Source organism: Lactuca sativa, chromosome 1 (genome assembly GCF_002870075.4).
Source record: "Lactuca sativa cultivar Salinas chromosome 1, Lsat_Salinas_v11, whole genome shotgun sequence".
NCBI classification, from domain to species: Eukaryota; Viridiplantae; Streptophyta; class Magnoliopsida; order Asterales; family Asteraceae; genus Lactuca; species Lactuca sativa.
The window spans coordinates 231679606-231698349 of record NC_056623.2 but is presented as its reverse complement, the minus strand read 5'-3'; the positions used below and the strand labels follow the sequence as shown (position 1 = coordinate 231698349).

Below are 18744 nucleotides of genomic sequence, written 5' to 3'. Positions count from 1 at the left end.
AACATATGTTATCATATGTGAAATAGGTCATTAAGTGTGTCCAAGTCCTTACTTGACACCGAGCACCCAACCGGCACCTTCGTCAGATCCACCTACACCAGGTGAGGTCATACCCCTGAATAAACCTTTTTAAATGTTTTTATACGTTTTATAGGGGGGAATACAAGTTAAACATGCTAGTTATCATATCAATCACATGTGATTGATAACCCGCATGCACAAGGAATTACCACACTGTTAACTGTTTTACCGAGAACGACATTGTAAATGGTTTTCTAAAAACATGGTTATTTGTTCAGCTTTTACTTATGATGTTTAATCAAGATTTCATTTTAAACTTGTTTATGAAAGGTTTCCAAAGGATTTTTTAAAGATTTTCAAACTTATTTTATAAAGGAATACCAAGTCGTGATTTTCTTAATATATAAAGGTTTTCCAAAGTTTACGTCTATGTTTTTATACTTCTACTTGGTTAAGATACCACTGCGTTATTTCTATTTAGTTAATACTTCCACTTCGTGATAGACTTATACTTGATAATGTTTCCACTTCGTGATACACTTTTACTTGATAACGTTTCCATTTCGTGATACACTTATACCTGCTGGACGCTTATACTTGTTCACACTCTTACTTAGTGATACGTTTCTACTTCACTTATACTTGATATCGCTTCTACTTCACTTATACCCGATACGCTCCTACTTCACTTGTTGTCGCTTCTACTTCGTGATACACTTACATTTGGCACGCTTATACTTCACGATTCGGTTATTCCACACTGTACACTTATACTTCACGATATGAATCCACTTGTTACACACTCAAGCGTAGTTAGATGTATGTCTGTGCTTGTTTAGATGCATATAAGTAATGATTGAAGGAATTAGGAAGGCTTGTCCGCCCTATTTCCTTTTCTTCGTTGAGATGTGGTCTGGTGGGATCGGGTGGCCGTCCGAAGGTCGTTTGATTCATTAGTTATATGTTATGTATATGAGCATAGATATATAGGTTTGCTCTAGTCAGTTCAGTTATGAGTCTCTACCTCTAGTTCAACACTTACATATGAAACCCAATACCCACTCTTTGGGATGCATCTTCGGGACGCGGCCTTCTCCGTCGTCTAGTTAGTAACCAGAGTCTCCTGTAGGGAGAGCGAACATTGTGTGTATAGATCTATATGGGATTGACACCCCCGCACCTTGACTGCTAGCTACAGTCCACGACCCACCAAGCCAAGGGGTGACAAATGTCATATTTTATAGACGATTGTAGGGCGTCTGGTACTCTAGTGTCGGTTAGTATGGTTACGAGTATCCCAGGTTGCCTTATAATTCATGGCCTTAGGGTAACGGTATTTCACCAGCAACTTACACTGTATGCTGGAAACCCATTCTCAGAGTCACACTGTTGCTAGACCTTGCTAGCTGTATCTTTCATTTGATACTGTCTGCGGTCTGTATTCTCTGTTTTAGACCTTGCAAGTTGTATCTTTCATTTGGTACCGTCTGGGGTCTGTGTCTCCTTTTGTTAGACTGAGCCAGGCGTTTCGTTCATTTGATACTCTCCTGGAGTCTATGATTCCTTTGCCTTAGTTAGCAGTCCTCACTGCTGAGGCATATGTTATTTCCCTAATTTCTCTTGCTTTCTTCAACAATCAAATTATGTATTTTGATAATGATAGCGACTAAGGGAAAACTACCTTTTTACCACATAACTCTGACCAGTCTTGGTAGAAGACTACTTTTTAAATAGAAAATATAGGATTTTCTGGAAAGGACTCTATTTCACTGTATACTTGAAAACTACCATTTTTATTAAAGTTATTTGAATAAAATGCCACTAAATACTTATGAACTCACCAGCATTTGTAAAAATGTTGATACTCGCTTTTCAAATAACTTGTATTCTCAGGTCAGCATTAGACAGGTACATCCCCGGAGCTGTTGATGAAGATAGCTTAGTACCATGCTGTACTTATTATATTTACCTGTATTACCTTTATTTATTGTAAAGTAAACCATGTAAAACTATTACTATTAATGCAATGTTTTGTTGTACTTCGATTACTATAATGCATGTGTTGTGATACTTGACATGACGTCATCCACCCCAGAACGTTTCCGTCGTTCCGGTTTTGGGGTGTGACAATAAATGAGCGTCGTAAATGCGCGTCGTCTCTCTTTATGACATGGCCTTCCTTGACACGCATTTGCGCGTCATCTGAGCCTTTTACGACACGCAATGAGCGTCGTAAAAGGTTGTTTTTCTAGTAGTGTTTACTGATGATTACAACAGATATTGCTATATCTACTTACTCAAGCATAAGTCAGAAACCTTTGAGAAATTCAAGGAGTTTAAACAAGAAGTAGAGAATCAGCTGGGCAGGAAGATAAAGATACTTCAATTCGATCGGGGTGGTGAGTATCTTAGTATCAAGTTCCTTGACTATCTTAAGGAATGTGAGATTGTTTGATAGTTGATGGCACCTAGGACACCACAGCTTAATGCTGTAGCTGAGAGGTGCAACCAAACCTTGTTGGACATGGTTCCTTACATGATGAGTCGATCTTCGTTACCAATCTCATGATGGGGGTATGCCTTGGAGACTACCGCCCATATCCTTAATCAAGTCCTAACTAAAAAGTTTGCCAAAACACCTCACAAGATGTGGACATAGAAGGTTCCCTCGTTAGCATACATCAAGGTTTGGGATTGTGAGGCTTTCTTGAGGTACGAGACTCACGACAAGCTCGAACCTCAGAGTGAGCGGTGTATTTTCATCGGCTACCCGCAAAAAGTCCTTTGGTTATCTCTTCTACAGACCGATTGACAATGTTGTCTTCGTTGCGAGGAGAGCAGTCTTTCGTGAGAAAGAGCTCGTATTCCAAAGGAACAGGGGGAGGAAAATTGACCTTGAAGAACTTCAAGAGCCAAGCACTGAAGGAACCTCAAACACTAGCGATCAACTTGAGGAGGAAACTCTTTTTAAGCCGACTGACGAGTCTGTACCTCTGAGGCGTTTCGGTAGACTTAGAGTTCCACCTGACTTTTCGGTAGACTTAGGTAATACATTTATCAGTGATAGCATACTGGTAAATTTGGATGAACCTAACAACTACAAGGAAGCCATGGTGGGCCCCGAGTTTGCTAAATGGAAAGAGGCAATGGACAACGAGATTCAGTCCATGTATGACAATCAAGTTTGGAACTTGGTTGACAATGTACCGGGTGGTAAGACACTTTGATGCAAATAGATCTTCAAGATGAAGACCGAAATGGATGGCAAAGTACACACTTATAAGGCATGATTGGTCGAGAAGGGCTTTACTCAAACTCCAGGATTTGACTATGATGAGACCTTCTCACCCGTAGCAAAAATTAAGTCTATTAGGGTTATGCTAGCCATAGTTGCATTTCATGATTATGAAATATGGCAAATGGATGTCAAAACCGCTTTCCTTAATGGGGAGTTGGCTGAGGATGTTTACATGAGTCAGCCAAAGTGTTTTGTCGATGCTAAGTACCCTAATAGAGTGTGTAATCTTGAGAAATCCATTTATGGATTGAAACAAGCATCTCGTAGATGGAATCTTTGCTTCGATGAGAAAGTCAAAGAGTCTGGATTTTCGAGAAGTGAGGATGAGTCCTGTGTATATGTCAGAGCTAGTGGGAGTATAGTTAGCTTTTTGGTATTGTATGTGGATGACATACTATTCATAGGAAATGATATCCCAACCTTGCAGGAGGTGAAATCCTGGCTTGGGAAGTGTTTCGCTATGAAGGACCTTGGAGAAGTTACATATATCCTAGGGAAAAGGATATTGAGAAACAAGAGTAAGAGACTAAACGAACTTAGTCAAAGTACCTACTTGGACAAAATGTTGAAGAGGTTCAACATGCATAATTCCAAGAAAGATGACTTACTGATCCAACACAATGCCAGACTGAGCAAGGCTTAGAGTCCGAGTATAGAGGTTGAGATAGCTGAGATGAGTCGATTACCATATGCTTCCATTGTCGGCTCGATCATGTACCCTATAACTTGTACTCGCCCTGATGTGGCATTTGCTTTGAGCATGGTCAGCAGAATTCAAGGGAATCCTGGCAAGGCGCACTGGACCATGATGAAAAACATTCTCAAGTACCTGCGAAGGACTAAGGACTGGGTCCTTACACTTGGTGAGAGTGATGACTTGAGAGTGGTGGGATATAGTGATGCTAGCTTTCAAACCGACAAAGATAATTTCCGCTCTCAATCGGGCTAGGTGTTTACCCTGAATGGAGGAGCAATTACTTGGAAAAGTTCTAAGCAGGAGACTGTAGCTGATTCAACGTGCGAATCAGAGTACATAGCAGCAAGAGAAGCAACGAAGGAGGCAATATGGCTGAATAACTTCATTGGAGACCTTGGATTTGTACCAGCTATAAAGGAGCCCGTGGAGATATTCTGTGACAGTAAAAGTGCAGTTGCCTTAGCATAGGAACTGAGGGATCATGGCAGGTCTAGACACATCGATAGGAAATGTCACTTCATAAGACACGATATAGAAGAAGGACTCCTCGTGGAAAATAGGGTATCATCAGATGAGAACCCGGAAAATCCCCTCACGAAGGGACTTAGTAGGGTTAAGCATTTACAACATGCGAGGCGCATTGGGCTGAGGCATGATATTAGTTTTAATAATTAGATAGCTTTCCAAACTTGCAATAGTTGAAATGTAATTGACATTTGATGCTTAAATAAAAGGTGTTTTTATTTACTAGTTTGGTACTGTCTTGTGTCAATCATTTACTATTGTTTCATTTTTATGTTTTGACTTCCAGAATAATTGGATTATTCAAACCATCCACAGTCGATCAAACTTTGGAAGTAGGTATTGAATTAAGACTGTCATTAATTTGGCTTGTAGATTGTCAGAAATGGTTAGACATTGCTATGACATTCATGAGTGCTCATAAGGTCTGAGTATTGGATTCAACCCACGCTCACTTGTATCACTTCATGTAATTTATCTCGAGTGATCATGAGACGATAATATCATATAATCTTCAAACCTAGATATATAAGTTGTTGACTATGAGTTGATCGTACATTGATAGTACGAAAACGCAGCGGTAACTCGATGTTATAAAACAAGTTGTTGTGTATGGTTCAGTGAATAGTTAGTACAAGAATATGTTGTCAAAGTTTATTTGTTCCTTTTAGTCCTTGGAGGATTAAAAGTGATATCTTGGGCCCCTCGATGATTTTGTTTTGACTTATGTGTCGGGCCCAGTCAGAACTAAATTGATGTGTTCGATTAAGTTCTATGTCAAACAAATCAGAAATCGGGAAACAAACTTCTGGACAATAAGATTAACTGTGTTCCATGTGTTTGTCCAGCTGGTATCTTGAGAACAGAGGATTCTGTGATCACTTATCTAAAATGGTACGTTTATGTTTGACAAAGGCATTTAAGAGCCACGATTGCTAATCGGATCCTAAAGTCATAATTACAACTATAGTTATTATACTTATCCAAGTGGGAGACTATTGGATAAGGTGTCTAAGTCCATAACTATATTTGGTATGTACTTGACCCGAGAGTAGCATGGTCCATTTGGGTTGCACTTCACAGGAACAATCTGTAAGGATGGACTTTTGAGAAGAGGATAATTATGATTTATTAATATATTATAAGTTCTAATATATTAATATGAAATCATATTATTTAATTAGTATTGATCAAGAATTGATTTGGAATTAATTTTGTGATCAAAAGAGACTAATTAAATATATAGGGATTGATTGTGTAAATCATTCATTCCTATAAAGTGGGCTACTGATCCATGATTCCTTATGATGGGCTAAACCCATGTGGTGACCCATGGATACTCCATGGAGGTTAAAACCCATGGAGCATGAGGAATGTGGAAAGTCCTGCACATTAGGGTTTGCATGGTGTAACCCTAATGTAGCCACACTATATAAGAAGCCCTTTGGTTCATGAAATCGGCACCTAGAGTCCTTGTAAGAGTGCTAGCCGATTTTGAGTGCATATTATTTCCTCTCAAGTTCTTCTATTTGTTGGTGGTGATTTGTGGTTCCACTTGAGGCATTCACACTATTGGTGCTAGGCTCTTAAAGCTTCAAGGTTTCAACTACACTAAAAGGTATGTCATCTAACTAGAATTTTGTAGTATAGTTACTCCATTGTATGCAAGTTAGGATGATGCTTTGGAATTTTGAAAGTTTGCATGTATATTAGAGAAAAAATAGATCTAAAGCATTTAGGGTTGCATGTACACCATAGGAGTGTTAGAATGCTCAAAACCCATCACTCAGTTCTTAAAGGCCAAAACTACAAGCTACAACAAAGAGGTAATTCCATAACTCAATTCTATGTTGTTTATGTCAATTATATGCTAGTTGTAGGCTTAATGCTTTGGAAACAATATTGCATGTATAATTAGAGAAAACATAGATCCAAAGCATTTAGGGTTGTATGTGCACCATATGAGGTTGTAGTATACTAAAACCCAACAGTCATCACATCGCTATCCGACATGAGGCGTTGAGTCGAACTCTGAGGGTTTCTATAGTTGACGAGCATGCGGTTTTTGCTACTGATGTAATTCGGGGATGTTTACTAGAGATTTTTGGTGTTGAGTTCCCGATAGACCTGGTACCGATCGCGATGGGTGATGTATGTGTCATAGTGGGCTTGGACTGGGCGAGTCGGTTTGGACTAGTGATCGACTGTGAGCATCAGATGGTGACATACGAGACCCTAGTGGGGGAGTGCTTACGGTGTATGGCGAGGGTACCATATCTGGATCAGCTTTCTGCTCTGCTGCCAGAGCGAGGCAGAGTCTACAACAGGCTTGTATGAGCTTTTTGGCATATGCGATGGATACGCGTGTTGCTACAGACAAGTCAAGTTCTATCGCCGAGGTTCCGATAGTGTGCGCGTTCGTTTTCCCCGAGGAGTTACTGGGTGTACCGCTTGAGAGGCAGGTGGAGTTTCGGATTGATTTGGTTCTGGGCACGGCGACTATTGCCAAGGCACCTTATCGCCTTGCGCCGCCAGAGATGCAAGACTAATCCTCTCAACTCCAGGAGCTGTTGGGGAAGGGTTTCACCAGACCGAGTAGCTCACCATGGGGAGCTCCGATACTTTTTTTTAAGAAAAAGGATGGTTCACACCGGATGTGCATTGATTACCGGGAGTTGAACCAGCTGACGGTCAAGAACCGTTATCCACTACCGAGGATCGACGATTTATTCGATCAGTTGCAGGGGACGTCTTCATTCTCCTAGATAGACTTGAGATTTGGATATCATCAGATGAGAGTTTGCGAGGAGGATATCTAGAAGACAGCCTTTAGGACTCGTTATGGGCACTACGAGTTTGTGGTGATGCCTTTCAGACTCACCAGCACACCAGCAACGTTCATGGACCTCATGAACCGAGTGTACAGGCCTATGTTGGATCGATCGGTGATCATGTTCGGCGATATTCTGGTGTACTCGAGATCCAGAGAGCAACACGAGGAGCATCTTAGAGAGATTCTTGGAGCTGTAACACCGTAAATTTCAAAACAATTTTTCGCATTTTATGAAAGCATAAATCATTTAGTATTCATAAAAACATCATTGTTTGAAACTCAAATCCATAACATATAAAAAAAATCCCAAGATCTCATAACATAAAAAAAATCCCGTGTGTGTACTGATCAGGTCGGCGCCTTCCCGCGATCCTCACTAGTACCTGAAACAAATAACACCAAACACTGTAAGCACAAAGCTTAGTGAGTTCCCCAAAATACCACACATAGCACATATTAGCCACTCGAGGCTATAACTTTGTGGGTCCGTGGACCCTACTCTGTGAACCCTCTTGTTCTAACTCTGTGAACCTTCCGGTTCCAACTCTATAAACATGCACAACATAAATCACATAGAAATAATGCCGTACAACACATAACATACATATAGCATACAAATACTCTGTCAAGTAACTCTGATTACCTACTCAAGGTAAAGTATAGTGAGAAGACTCACCTCGCATATCTCGGTAACTCGTAAATCCCTGAAATGACTAGTGCTCGATCACCCGAGCTATAGTCCTACTATATCACAAACACATCCCTAATTAACACTTTCCAAACTAGGGTTGACTAACTCTATCAGGTCAACATCGGTTAACCCTGGTCAATGGTCAACGGTCAACCCAACTCGCCGAGTCTGGCGTGGACTCGCCGAGTCTCTACAGGGACCCAATTCCTCTGAGTCCCTTCTGACTCACCGAGTCACTCACCCGACTCGGTTACTCAACCCCTGGTTCGAAATCACTGAACAACCCGCACCAACTCGTCGAGTCTGCCAATGGACTCGGCGAGTGCATCCCATGCACAACCCCAAACGACCTTCTGAGGTCAGATCTGCTCCACTAACTCATAGATCCAGTCCTTCCAATCTTATTTATCACGTAAAGTTCATGTCTTGGTGCTCATATCACACCTAATGACTCATAAATGGTGTTGTAACCTCAAGCACAAAGATCCCAAACCAAAACCTCCATGGATTCATAAAAAGCTTGGACAAAGGGACACTCTGGACCTCCAAGGGTCCAGATCCAGAACCTAACTCGCTTAAGGGACCAAGGGAGCACTAGATCTAGCCACAAAAGGGCTCAATAAGCCCTAAATCAACATGAACATCACCTTAACAGAAAAGGGTTCGAAAATAGTACCTCAAACGTGATGTTCTGGACCTCAGATCTTTAGGAAGTTGATCCTCTTGCTTCCCCTTGGCTATAGCTTCCTTTCCCTTGCTAGACAACACCTCCAAGGTCAACAATGGCTCCCTCTCTCACTCCAAACGCTCAAGCTCACTAGGGTTTCGCTCTGGGGACTGGTGAGCACAAATGACGGCCATAAGGCCCTTTAAATAGGCCCCAAACCCGAGAAATTAGGGTTTCATTAAACAGCGCAGACTCGCCGAGTCCACCAATGCGACTCGTCGAGTCCGGTCATTAATCCGGGTGAGAAATCGTGTCTCTATTCGGCAAGTCTACGCACCAACTCGCCGAGTTCATCCACAAAACTTAAAATAAAATGAATAAATATAATACCTGAAATTCTGGATGTTACAATTCTCCCCCATGAATCTGACTTCGCCCTCGAAGTCTCATTCTTGAAATAGCTCCGGATGCTGCTCCCGCATCTCGCGCTCTGGCTCCCAGGTCAACTCGGATCCCTTCCGATGTTGCCACTGAACCTGTACCAGAGGCACCTCCTTGTTCCTCAGAACCTTGATCTTCCGATCCACAATTGCAACTGGTCTCTCCGTGTAGTTCAGGCTCGCATCCACCTGAATGTCCTCTAACGACATTACCGCCGACTCGTCGGCTATACACTTCCTCAACTGAGATACGTGGAAGGTATTATGAATCCGCTCCAATTCTGCAGGTAGCTCCAAGCGATACGCTACCCTGCCCACCCTCGCGATCACTCTGAACGGCTCAATATACCGTGGCCCTAGCTTGCCCCTCTTCCTGAATCGGATCACTCCTTTCCATGGAGATACCTTTAGGAGAACATAATCACCGACCTGGAACTCGAGCTCGGATCGACGTCTATCTGTATAACTCTTCTGGCGAATCTGAGCGGTCAACAACCTCTGCCTGACCCGCTGTATCTGCTCTGTCATCTGAAGCACAATCTCTGTGCTACCCATCACTCATTGCTCCACCTCTCCCCAAAAAATAGGAGTCCGACACCTCCTCCTATAAAACAGCTCAAAGGGTGGCATACCAATGCTCGAATGATGGCTGTAGTTGTAGGAAAACTCTGCCAAGGGCAAATACGTGTCCCAACTCCCCCCCCCCCCCCCCCCCCCCCCGACGTCCAACACACATGCCCGGAGCATGTCTTCGAGCGTCTGAATCATTCGCTCACTCTGTCCGTCGGTCTGGGGGTGATATGTGGTACTAAAATGCAGTCTAGTACCCAACTCCTCGTGAAACTTCTTCCAGAATCTGGAAGTGAAACGCACATCTCGGTTTGAAACAACTGAGATCGACACTCCATGCCGTGATATCACTTCCCTCACATAAATCTCTGCTAATTTCTCTGCTGAAGAACTCTCACTAATAGCAAGGAAGTGAGCACTCTTTTGTCAACCTGTCCACAATCACCCAAATTGCATCGACTCCCCTAGCAGTCCTTGGCAATTTGGTGATAAAATCCATGGTAATCTGTTCCGACTTCCACTCGGGAACCTCCAACGGCTGCAACTTACCATGCGGTCTCTGGTGCTCGGCCTTAACCCTATGGCAGGTTAAGCACCTCTCAACAAACCACACAACATACCTCTTCATACAGGGCCACCAATACTCTCTCCTCAGGTCTAAATACATCTTAGTGGCCCTAGGATGGATCGATAATTTCGACCGATGAGCCTCTTCCATCAAAATGGTGTGTATCCCTCCCACAAACGGTACCCATATACGCCTCTGAAATGTCATAATCCCCCGACCATCGGTAACGAACTCCGATACCAACCCAAGAACTCACTCTCTCTTCTGGTTCTCCGATCTCACGGCCTCAGCCTGTGCTCCACGAATGGTGCCCAACACCAGAGCCATGACTGTCAATCGCAAACATACATCTCGCAATGGGGCGCTCTCCGCCCTACGACTCAGGGCGTCGGCTACCACATTAGCCTTGCCCGGATGGTACAGGATCTCACGATAATAATCCTTGACCACATCCAACCACCTCCTTTGCCGCATATTTAGGTTAGGCTGATCCATCAAATACTTCAGGATCTTATGGTCCATGTATATCGTACACCGAACCCCATACAAATAGTGACGCCAAATTTTGAGGGCGAACACCACTGCCCCCAACTCTAGATCATGGGTGGGATACCTCGTCTCATGAGGCTTCAGCTGCCTCAATGTGTATGCGATCACATGCCCTCTCTACATCAGCACTGCTCCCAACCCCAAGATCGACGCATCACAATATACCACAAAGTCCTCCATCCCCTCCGGAAGGGCTAACACCAGGGCTTCGCATAACTTTTGGCGAAGCGTCTCAAAGGAGGCCTGCTGCTCGGGGCCCCATGAAAAAGCGACACCCTTCCGGGTCAACCTGGTGAGTGGCACTGCGATCTTAGAGAAATCCCTGATAAATCTCCGATAATAACCTGCCAACCCTAAGAAACTTCTGATCTCGGAGGGTGACCTTGGCACCTCCCAACTCATCACTGCCTTGACTTTGGCCGGGTCGACCAATATCCCTTTCTGGTTAACGAGATGCCCTAGGAACTGGACCTCTCGCAACCAGAAATCACACTTGGAGTATTTGGCATAAAGCCTCTCCGATCTCAGAACTCCGAGGATCTCCCTCAAATGCTCCTCATGCTTCTCTCTAGATCTCGAATATACCAAAATGTCGTTCATGTGCACAAAAGTACCCACTAATTTTAATATTTATAACCTAACAAACTTAACTATCTATGCACTTATAGGCAGTGTACCTAGTCAGATTACAGTATAGCTTGGGTAAGTCGGGTGTCGATCACAGGGAACGGTGTTCTAATTAATTTACTTACTATTAAATTAACCTAATTTATTAACAAATTTAATAAAGGGTTTTATCTGATTTTACAAGATCAGATGAACTTAAATCCAATTCAATAAGTAAAAACACACACTCTTGTTTAGATTGAATCCACTTTTCCCTTATGGCTAGCTAACAATTACGGATTACTAAGTTGGTTTTTAATTATATTAGTAACTTAGTTCTATCTTACCAATATTTAACTAATTCATGTCAAACCGTGTATGTTCACACATAATTAAACACAGAACCAATTATAGTTGAAAACATGCTATATAAGATTTGTTGTGTAAACGCAATTATGATCACAATTCTCGTTCTCTAACACAGCTAAATTTTATTTATTCTAATTATTAACTAAGATTGGTCAATCCTAGCTCTAACAATTCAATGTTCACTAAATTATTAGGTAAACAGGTTCATGCAGTTTAATGGTCACTAAGCTACACAGAACATGTAATTAAACAATTAGATAAACAAATATTAACATGCTAGGTCATACAAATCAAACACAAGCAAATTTTCACCAACTAAGCTAAATCCATAATCATATAACTATTCATAAGTTCAAAGCTTCATCTAGCTAAACAAGAGTAGCTAGATTCAGCTGCTCATCATAGTAATTAAACTAACACAGCTAAAACTAATGAAAGACATGTTCTAAAAATAAACCTTTTCTTCTTTTGGTGTTGAAAACCCTCTTCCAGAGCCTTTCTTTCGTTCCTATTCGTCTTCTGGAACTCTTTTTCTTCTGCCAAAAGTCCCCCTTTTCGTAATAATCGTCAGAACTTATATAAGCCTTAAAAACTCGCGCCACGTCGTGGCCAGATCTCGCCACGTCGTGGGCTTCAAGAAATCCGTATTCTTCAAGGAAATCCTCCGCGTCGCGATGCTTATCTTCTGGAACACCCATGCCACGTCGTGGGCTTCATCGCCACGTCGTGATTTTAGCTCTTATCGTGAATTTATTATTTTCTTGTCTTCCAAGCCTCCCATGTTCCCCATTTTGTCACCTTTAGTCCCTTTCTTCGAAAATCCTTTGTATTGACTGAAAATAACAATTTAAACTCATAAGTATCATTATTCTAAACATATTATCAATTTATTAATAAAAATGTACTTAAATACTGCCTAAAAATAAGTGTAAATATGGCAATATCAAAATACCCCACACTTAGGCTTTGCTTGCCCTCAAGCAAATTTCAACTTAATTCTTAATTACTAAAACTACACAGAACAATCCGACTCTAGTTCAGCCATTATGCCAAAACCTTAACGCATGCATTTGTGTCTAAAATTCTCCTAAAGTACCCTCCCCATACTTTAAATACTCACAATCTTCATAAACACTCACCCACTTTTTCCGAACAATGCTCATTTTATGCAACCCTCTGAATCCATCCGCAGAAAACCTCCCAACCTCAAGGTATTTTTAGATGAGCAACCTAAGCGTACATAAACTAGAATTACAATTTTTCGATACCACTATGGAGCTCTATTTGAATTCTTCATTTCTTTGACATTTGATCTTTAGTTTTTTTGAATTCACCACCTTTGTTTGAATTGATTTCTGGTATCTTCAACTTTTTGGATTTCTTGGAATTTTGATCTTTTGATCTTCACTTTATTTGCTCCAAAATTCTTCAAACTTTTTCGTAATTCTCTCTTTTTTTTTTCACATGTAACTCACTTTTTTTCCACTCAAAACCCTACATGCTTAAGCAGAGGCGCTCAACCTCAACCTTTATTGGTTAATGATAATAATTTTCCTGGATACATTTCAGGTTTAGGCTGCTAAACATATTGCATCCCTCAAACCAAGCGGGGTTGTGTTTTTGTTCCATGATTTCACTAAAATAAGGGAGGCCACAAATGTACTATAACGTGTATTGGCTCAACTAAACATTTGAACTTTCATCGAATCATCCCGCATAATACTAGCAATTATAGCTCAAATTATTAGTACTAGATTCAATTAATTTTAATTTTCCAAATTTTCTAGCAATTTACTTTTTCTACCCCTACCCCACACTTATTTCATACAATGCCCTCATTGTATGTATAAAACAAATCAAAATTAAAGACAAGGGAGAAAAAGGAACAGACTCCCCTGGGATAGTGGCGTGAGCATCTCCAAAAGCGTGGACAAAGTACAATTGGACTTCCAAAAATCGAAACTCGGTGGAAAACTTGTTGAATACGTAAATAAACCACGAACCGAACTCGAAACGTCAATTTGTCAAAGTGTGTATTTGTAAGGAAAAATGTGGCAATGATAAACTGGATCTCGTCGTGATATGGGTTGAAACCGCAAACACCAAAAAAAACAAACTACCAAAAATTGCAATAGCGCCAGGTCGTGGCACAAGAAGTCCACGTCGTGGAAACTGAACCTCAGCAGAAAATGAGTTGTTCGCTTTATTCACTCTAGCAGCTTTGACTAATGGCTAACTGGTTGCCGACGCTTCTATGCAAATATATTTCCCAACTATAACCTCTCTCCTAATAGACCCCACACTTATCTCGAATTGTGGTTCCGACTCACGACTCTTAGCTTCTTTGACTAGACAAACACGACTCGAAAGTTAACCTTCTATGCTCCTTAGAATTCCAACGCTAATCTGAAAAATTAGATCAACCCAAAAGAAAAATAAAGTAACATAATAGTCTTAATAAATTTTTACATCACATACTAAAGTTAACATAAAAAAAACCTACTCAAAAACAGAACAAAAGAAATAAAATCAATCATCATCTTGATCTTGTGCTCCACTCGGCCCTGCTCCATCATCTTGTGGACGCCATAGCTCCTCCCATGTCGGAAAATAGGGATATTGTGGTGGCATAGAAGGTGGTCGGGTCACACCCAAATGTGAATAGATACCCTCAGTAAGCTGGGTATGGTAAATAGCATGACCTCGTAGATTATCCAAATATGTTCCCACCCGACTCTGAAAAGGGTCGGTGGGCACTCCTTGCACATACTGCGAAGCAGCACGCTCTCGTTCGACCTCCCCTCTAGCCCTTACATTCCGACGCCTCGGCCTAGCTGGTGGCTGCTGTCCCGGCTGCACTTCCACCTGTTCTTCATCGATCGGTGGTATAACAAAGCGACCCCCGATATTCACCACCGCGCACATCACACCCAAGACGTGAATGGTCAAGTCTGTGTCCGGGAATCGAGTGAGATTCCTCACAAAGTCAGGGGTCAAAATTTGATATGACCTAGCCAGGCGAGTAACCAAATGCCCCCCAGTAATCGGGCTCCCAGGCCTAGAATTGGCCGCTTTCTTCCCCATAAACCTTGCCAACATATAAGGCAGATCACAACAAACCCCCGGCGTAATAAGTGTCCATAAATAAAATAGATTCTGGATGGGGACCTTATCACCATGATGCTTGTGATTGATTGAAAACGTGATAAGGCGGTGCAAAAATCGGAACACAGGATTCCGTATTTGAGACTCACTCGAGTCACGAGTGTTGTACTCATGGTTAGAAATGCCCCGTCAAAACTGCACATCCAAAGTACCCGGAGTAAAATCCCGCACACATCCAAGCAAGAAAGGAATAAAAAATGGAGATTGCGTTTCCACTTCCGTATAGAGCCCCATACGCCAAGCAAACTCCCGAAGACTACACTCACGATATACACCTCCAAGACGAAACACAAGTGCCCTATTGTAAGTGACATCAAGGGTGCGCTCTTCAAAACAAACGGTAGAAAAAAATTCTACCGACAATTCCCGGAATACGGGTTCTTGAATGGCGAATAGATTCCTCCACCCGTGACAAGTGAACGAAAATTGATCTCCAACATAAGTCTTCGACCAATAACGTTCCAGCTCCACTACCATTCCCACTCTACCCAGCCATCCCCAATCAATAATTGGGGCTATTGCAAACTCCCTATTGTATAACCATCCAAGTCGATTCTCGTAGGTTGTTAGCAACGGTCGGGGAATGTTTTGAGGGAATTGATATAGAGGATGTATGCTTGCTACATCTATCGGGCCCTCTTCCTGCTGGACAGCTCGTCGTGGTCCCATTTCAAATGGAGTAATTAGCAAGATCTTGCAACGAATTTAGAAGTATAATAAGAAATTGGCAGTAGGGTCGTGATGTTCCCGTGAGTGCGGCAGTCTTCCAAGTGGGGGCTAAGGGGTTTCTCGGTCAAAGGGTTTTAAGCGATTGGTCCCCCCCTGATTTTTAAAGGCCACGACGTGGCGGGCTTTGCCCACGTCGTGGACCTTAAATTTTCTCAGATAGCGAATTATAATTAAGCCCACGACGTGGCGGGCTATGCCCACGTTGTGAGAGCTGCCAGATGCCAAATTTTAATAATATTTATCTAATTAACTAATTTATTTGCAAATATTTCATTATTTAAAGTCCCCTACAGCTATTTCTCTGCTTATTACCGGTTTATAGATGATGAATTGATGTCTTTCCTAATTAAAAAGAAAATAAAAAGAAAGAAAAAAATTGCAAACCAAACTGGGGTTTCCTCCCGAGAAGCGCTTCTTTTTTCTTGGAGTCTTGAGCTGGACTCTGTGCCTTCTACGTTGATTCTTCGGAAGAGTCTACCACCAGGATCTTTTGTTCCTTGAACCGCCTTTTATAATCTTGAACTCTCCTTTTATACGCCTTCTTTGAATTTTCTTTTTTAGTTTTTCCATCTTCTTCATGCTTTCGTTTTGTGCCCTTTGTGTGTTCCTTGCTCTCCATAGCGTTCCCCTCTTCTTTCACCTCCGGCCTTGTTTCTTTTGAAGTGACTTCCTCTTCATCACTTGTCATTTCCTCGTCCTCTTCGCTCACCCAAGAAGGTGGGTTCTTGTAAGTTATGACTTCAATCAAATACGGAACAGATGCCCTGGGTTTTGTCCTCTTGGCTTGATGAACTACCTTTATCTCTTCTTCCATAAGCTTTTCCAACTCTTCTAGTTCATTCTCCTCATTAATCGTGAACACCTCTTCTTTATCTTCTTGAAAATCATTTCTTATCCCGAAGACTTCTTGTTCATCTCCAACCCTCAAAGTGAGCTTGGACTCGCGAATATCAACCAGGGCACCAGCAGTGTTAAGAAATGGCCGACCAAGGATTATCGGAACATCTGTGTCTTCTTTCATGTCCAAGACTACAAAATCTATTGGAAAAACAAATTTTCCGATTTTCACCAAAATATCCTCCACTATGCCTCGGGGTTGTGTCACCGAACGGTTCGCCATGTGAATCTTCATCTTTGTAGCCTTCATCTTCTGAATCTCTAATTTTTGATAAAATGAAAAAGGCATTAGATTAATGCTAGCCCCGGAATCGGCTAAAGCATTAACCTTCATTTTATTCCCAAACTCGCATGGAAGAGTGAGGCGTCCAGGATCCCCCATCTTTTCTGGTGTTTCTCCCAACACAACTTTTGAAATTTGCTCACTTAGAATCACTGTAGACTGTTTCTTTAATTGCCTTCGCGTATCTATCAAGTCTTGCAGTAATTTCTGGTTCTCGGAAGCTTTGGATAAGGACTCAACAAAGGGAGTATTAATTGGAATCTCTTTCACATGCTTCACAAACTCTAAATGTTCCTTCTCCAGTTGACTAAGTGTTGCACGGGTGGGAAATGGCATAGGTGGATGATAATCTGGAATAGGCTCCAAAGATTTTTGCTCAGACTTGCGCCACGTCGTGGCCAGAGGCGTGCCACGTCGTGGCGAGCCTGGTTCAGCATTCTTTCCATTTTCGATCCTTGATTTCTTGGGCTGCTGCGGTTGTTCTTCCAACGCCTCCAGGAACTCGGATATTGTATCTTTTTCAGTATCGATGGCCATTACGTGAGATTGGGCTTTTACTTCGGGATTCTTCGGGGACAATTTTTCATGGACTAAAGTGGCTAGTTGACCAAGTTGTACTTCAAGGTTGTGGATGGAGGCTTGCTGGTTCTTCATAAATGTTTGTTGTTCCATGATAGCGGAATCCGTGGCATCATGTCTCTTTTCCGAAGCCTCCATAAACTTCATCAAAATGGTCTCTAGGTCGGGTTTCTTCTCGATTGGTGGCTGCTCCTTTTGGTAAAAGCCTCGACCTGTCTGCCTATACTTCTCTTCTTTTTGCTTTTTATACTCTTCATATGGCAGCCACTCCTTCTTTGGTTTCCTCCAGTCGTCATCATACTTATCCCCACTAGAGTAGCACACTTGAGCTTTTCTGTTCCCAGACTCATCCATATTGCAGTCCTTGGTCAAGTGTGGACCACTGCATCGCTCGCACCCCACTCTTATGGCATGTATCGACTGGTCCATTTGTGTTATCCGGCGATCCATGTTATTTAGCATGGCCATGACAGCTGCAATTTCTTCAGTTTGGGTCCCTCCATCGCCTTTACTTCCTTCTTGCCTCGGGTTATGGTATTCGCGGGAGTGTTTCGCGACTTCTTCGATGAGCTCCTTGACTTCCCTTGGATTTTTCTTTGTCAACGGTCCTTGAGAATCAAGGAGTTGTCTTGTCATTACATTGACCCCATCATAAAAGATTGACATCTCTTGCTGCACATTTAGGTCATGTTGAGGGCAATTTCTGAGTAAGCCCTTGTACCGCTCCCATGCTTCGTATAGTGACTCCCCCGGTTGTTGCTCAAAGTTGGCTATCGCCTTCTTGAGTTTGGCTATCTTGGATGGCGGGCAGAACTGGTCCAGGAATTGCTCACGCATTTGAGCCCAAGTGGTGATTGTACCTGGTGGGAGTGCTTTTAACCACTCCTTAGCAGCTCCTTTGAAAGTGATGGGAAGCATCCTAAGCAAGACTGTATTTCTGGTGACATTTGGGACATTGAAGTAATCAGCAATGTCGTTGACTTCGTCTAGATGCTTAAAAGCATCCTCATGATCCTTCCCGAAAAATGGGATGTCCTTCAGTGCTGTCAATATGTGTCCCTTTAGTTCGAATGTGGCAGTGGCAGGAATTGCGGGTTGGACTAACCCAGGACCCATATCATCTCGGATCCGCTTTTTGTATGCTCCCATGGACATTTCTTCAATCGCTGCCATCTCGTTCCTTGGCTCGTTCTCGGGTTCACTTGTGTGTTCTTCAAATTCTGGCTCGGTATCACTTTCAGACTCGGTTTGCACGGGTGT

General features: G+C 42.3%; 1 non-coding gene across 1 annotated transcript; it reads left to right on the top strand.

Moving 5' to 3' along the window:
- Nucleotides 1–18166: 18166 nt before the first annotated feature.
- LOC111876337 (small nucleolar RNA R71) lies at nucleotides 18167–18273 on the top strand. The gene has a single exon (XR_002844975.2). It is a non-coding gene; the product is annotated as a small nucleolar RNA R71 (small nucleolar RNA).
- The last annotated feature ends 471 nt before the right edge of the window (nucleotides 18274–18744 follow it).